The sequence below is a fragment of the Rosa rugosa genome, chromosome 7 (genome assembly GCF_958449725.1).
Source record: "Rosa rugosa chromosome 7, drRosRugo1.1, whole genome shotgun sequence".
Lineage (NCBI taxonomy): Eukaryota > Viridiplantae > Streptophyta > Magnoliopsida > Rosales > Rosaceae > Rosa > Rosa rugosa.
This window is the reverse complement of record NC_084826.1, coordinates 36,041,168-36,045,876: the sequence shown is the minus strand read 5'-3', so window position 1 is coordinate 36,045,876 and position 4,709 is coordinate 36,041,168. Positions and strand designations below refer to the sequence as shown.

The 4,709-nt window shown below is 38.8% G+C and overlaps 1 long non-coding RNA gene across 1 annotated transcript; it reads left to right on the top strand.

The window, feature by feature from the left end:
* Positions 1–2,352: 2,352 nt before the first annotated feature.
* Positions 2,353–4,709, top strand: LOC133722108 (uncharacterized). The gene is made up of 5 exons (XR_009852476.1): positions 2,353–2,746; positions 2,863–2,980; positions 3,178–3,344; positions 3,421–3,523; positions 3,923–4,709. It is a non-coding gene; the product is annotated as an uncharacterized LOC133722108 (long non-coding RNA).

Here is a 4,709-nt window from a genome sequence, read left to right as displayed (position 1 = left end):
TCCCATTAGAGGGCCATATTCATCAAATTTTTCAGTTTTGGAGAGCAAGCTCTCTTCTCTTAATAATAGTATAGATATTAATAAACAAGTTATTTCTATATGAGGATAAGATAGTCAATAGAGTATATCATATTTGAAAAATTTGCAATACCTTTCATTAAAAAAGGAGAAGCTTCCCCAAAATCAAGAGAGAAATTATTGTAAATTTTTAATTTAAAAAACTAAAAAAGTCAATTGACATGTGTAAAGCACATATTAAGGGGCTAGTATATATACTGGAAGAAAACTGTTATTGCATAGAGAAGTTAGTGGGAGAGTAAAGTGGGTTGTGGGATTTATTTTATTTATTTTTGTTAATAAAACTATAATTTGTTATTGTCATAATTGCTCTTGTGATTTCTCAAAGTATTTTAATCTTTTAGTGTTATTTCAATCAAATTTTTTTATTTTAGCTAAAAAGTCTTTTCTCTTAATAATAGTAAGTTTAAAAATAATGGACTGCTACATTTGTACAATCTGTTTTCATAAGTATAGAAGTTTATAGGATTTCTTAAGAGAGAATAGAGAAAAACCCTAAGAGAGAAAATCTACTCGTCCGGCTGCGCCGCCACGCCTGTGCTGGCTCATGGCCTCGCTGGCATGCGCCGAGTGTGGCCGGACGGGATGCTGATGTAGGTAATCGGATCTTTGGGTCGGGGGGTCTTCTTTTGCCTCGTTTCCAGTTGACGGTAATGGCTGCGCAGGGTTTGGTGTCCGGGCTAATGGCGATCGGTGGTGCAGGTGGGGTACGTACCGGATCTGGATGGTGGGTTTGTGGATGGATCCACTCGGATCTCGTCGCAAATCCCGTGGAGATTGGTGGCTTGGTTTCGGATCAAGGAGCAGAGGGCGGCGGTGGAAGTTTCAGTGTTGGTTTCGCTCTCCAGGATGCGACCTCGAGGATTGGGGCGGAGCTAGTGGGAATCGTGATCTGATGGTGCTCTGCCGGAGGCATCTATTCTAAGGCGCTTAGGATCCTAAGGTGGCGGCAGAGCTAAGGACAGGGGGGTGCGTCAGTGATGGCCGGATTGCCTGTGCAGCAATCTGTCTAGGCTGGGTTCAAGGTTAGGAACCATCTGGCCTTAATCCAAAGGTGGGCCTAGTTGTTCTTGGGCCTGGGGTTTTACTCTAGGTCCATTAGAGTTTGATTTTTATGTTAAATGCTTTAATTATTGTTATGTTTACTTGTTAGTTGTTCGGTTAATAAGTTGCTACCGTTTTTTGGTAGAACAAGGTGGGCTTGGTCCCGGTATATGCACCTTGTGTGTCTTGTCTGCTCTAGGTAGGTGGCGAGTTCCTTGCATTAGCAAATGGTCACAACCTCCTAGTGGCAGTAACGTGTCTGCTCTAGATAGGCGGCGAGTTCCTTACTTGGTCAAATGGTCGCTGCTTCCTAGTGGAAGGGTGAAACTAAGTGTCACTTGATGTATTTTACAGTGGCATCATGATGGGAAAGCTGTGTATATGGAAATTATGCTATAATGTAATCGAGTTGCAGATCAAGTTATCTTTCCGTTGTATCAAAGCAAATAGAGTGCTCTTTGCTAGCTGGTGCCTTGTTGAATACAGTTGTTTAGTGGAGACTCATGATAGTATTTCAGGATGTTCTCTATATGCTTATTGTAATCAGGGGTTTAGGCTCAATGTCTCCCCCCCCCCTTGTATTTGACGGTTTCTCTAATCAAGGCTTAAGGGCAGCCGTACAGGCCCTTTATTCAAAAAAAAAAAAAATGTTTAAAAATAATGGGTTGTGGTTATTGCCACCTTATATGCTCATTACACCCTACATATTAATTTTGATTATTAAATTTACTTATCTAACCAATTTATGTTTCCATAAATATCCTTATATGACATATCTAAATATAAAAAAAATTTAGAAAATTACATAGTAGCACATGACCAAAGATATAAACACAGAAAACCCACTTTCAAAAAGATTTATACAAACTAGCAGAACCCACCCACTATGTGTGTGAGAAAACTTTTTGTACAACTACCACATTTTCTGTTTTTTTTTAAAAATATTTTTATTCTTTTATTTTTTTTATTTTACAATTTACTATATTATCCATATTGATTAATTATATTTCATAATATTTTAATATATAAAGGTCATATTGGTAAAAAAAATTAGTTTTAGAGAGCAAGCTCTCTTCTCTTAATAATAGTATAGATAAGGACATGAGCCCAAGCCCAAAAACCAAATGATGCAAGTCTGACTCCCAATTTTAATGGAAAATGACCAAAATGCTCGAGTTTCATCATAATTTACGGATATTACCCCTGACCCAATATCCAATACCTAAACCCAAACCGAGCGACGGAGCCAACGCCAAAACCCTCCCGCCCAATCTGCCATTCCCCTAACTCCAATGGAATCCTAGCAACCTAACTCCATGCATCAGATCGTTCCAGAAATCTCCACAGCACGAGACCTGGTTCCTTGATCCGACAACCCGCAAAAGCAACTCGACTGGAACTTCTTCGTCCGGTGACGACACGGTGGAAAACTTGTGTGGTCTGGTTCGTCTTCTTTCCATAGTTTCACTTCCAGCCTCGGTTGGTCCAGTCGCTGAGTGTAGAGAGAGAATCGAAGCTAACAAGTTTTATGTTTTGCGACGTTTCTTCGACGTCTTCTGGTGGATCGATCTGCTCTGCTCTGCTTTGTAGTTTTGTATTTGATTGGTGGAACCGATCTTAACAAGTATTATTTTACTGCCATTCGGTTTATCTGCTTTGGCCCTTAAATTTAGTTGTTAGGATATTTGAGGTACTTGTTTAAGGAGCTGATATGTTGTTGTGTGCTGTGTAATTTCCCAGTTGAAGTTGAACTAGTGAGTTACGAGGAGATTGTGATACAGAACGATTCGTAACCATGTTTGGCTACTGGGGAAAGTCTCATCATCACAAGAATGATTCATTGCAGCGTGAGGTGAAGGTAATTCATCGTAAGCTTCTTATTTGATAGTTTTTTTGTTCCCCTTCTTTTTTTGTTTTGAACATATCTTAATTATTTGATAGTTTATGGTGAAAAGCAAATAAATGCTTGGTAGATGCTGCTAGCCTGCTACCATGTGATTGCACACGTTTTAGACCACAATTTGTAAACGTTAATATATATGCAAATGAGTGCAGTTCAACGAGCTAAAGGCTGCAATTGGACCACTATCGGGCCGTATTTTGCAGTTCTGTACTGATGCGTGCTTTAGGAGGTACTTGGATGCATGGAAGGGAATATTGTAGACAAGTTGGAAGAAACACTCAAATGGAGGTCGACTTATAAGCCTGAGGAAATTAGTTGGGTAAGAATTCATTCCATATCTTATATATTTCTCTCTGTCTATGATTCAAGTTTTACTGACTATTTTATATGGTCAGCCTGAAGTTGCAGTTGAAGGTGAGACTGGAAAAGTTTATAGAGCAAATTTTTGTGACCGTCATGGGAGAACGTACTGTTCTGATATTGAGACCAGCAATGCAGGTAGAGTGGATTTTTATCAAATTCATATTACTATTGCCTTTGGCTTTCATTACTTAAGCTGAAGATTCATGCTTAAGAACAGCAACATGCACATTGCCCTTCTCCCATGTTTATAACTGGTTTCCAGTTACGATAAGGTTATTGTTATATCTGTTGTGCAACATCTCAAGCCAAGTAATAGGAATAATGATAATAGTCGCGTAGCAATATTGGTTTCACTTTTCTTATTAGCTATTGTTACTATTGGTAGTAGTGGTAGAAGAAAACTAGAAATGGTATAAAGAGGTAGTGATTGCATTAGCAACACTACCAATAAATAATAGATTAGTATGTGAGTTTTAGATTGATTTCTTGAGTAGGTAAATAAATGATGTCAATCATGTATGTTGCTTGATGTAGCCGAGATTCAACTGGAGGCTTCAATTTCATTCATGGATTGACAGATCTAATTGCTCATGCTACTGCTACTGCTACTGCTCATGCCACTACTACCGTTACTGCTCCTGACGAGTGCAGTAGAAGAACACGAGTATGAGTGTAGCGAGTGCAGTAGTAGGATTTGGCAAGTGCAGTAGCAGGATTAGGCAATGACGAGTTCAGTAGCAGAACACGAGGAGCGCAGTAGCAGGATTAGGCGATGACGAGCGCAGTAGCAGAACACGAGTACAAGTGCAGTAGCAGAACATGAGTACAAGTGCAGTAGCAGAACTGGACGAGTATGAGTGCAATGCAGTACCAGGATTGGACAAGTACAGTAGCAGGATTAGGCGATGACGAGTGCAGTAGCAGAACACGATCGAGTACAAGTGCAGTAGCAGAACACGAGTACAAGTGCAGTTGCAGAACTGGACGAGTATGAGATTATTCTTAGAAGAAAAAAAAGTAACATAAAGGGATTAGAAGTCAAAAAAAGTAATTAAGGGTAAAAAAGTAAATTAACTCATGGCATGTGGCAAGTGGAGAGCAGATTGTCCTTATTTGTAAGATTTAATCCTTATAAAGGGATTAGAAGTCAAAATAAGTAGTTAATGGTAAGAAAGTAAATTAACTCATGACATGTGACAAGTGGAGAGCAGATTGTCCTTATTTATAAGAGTTTAATTCAATCTTTAAAGGATGTAATTGTTAAGTCATCTTTTGTCAATAACTTATATGTAATTTGTTAAAAAAAATTAACGAAAATCTC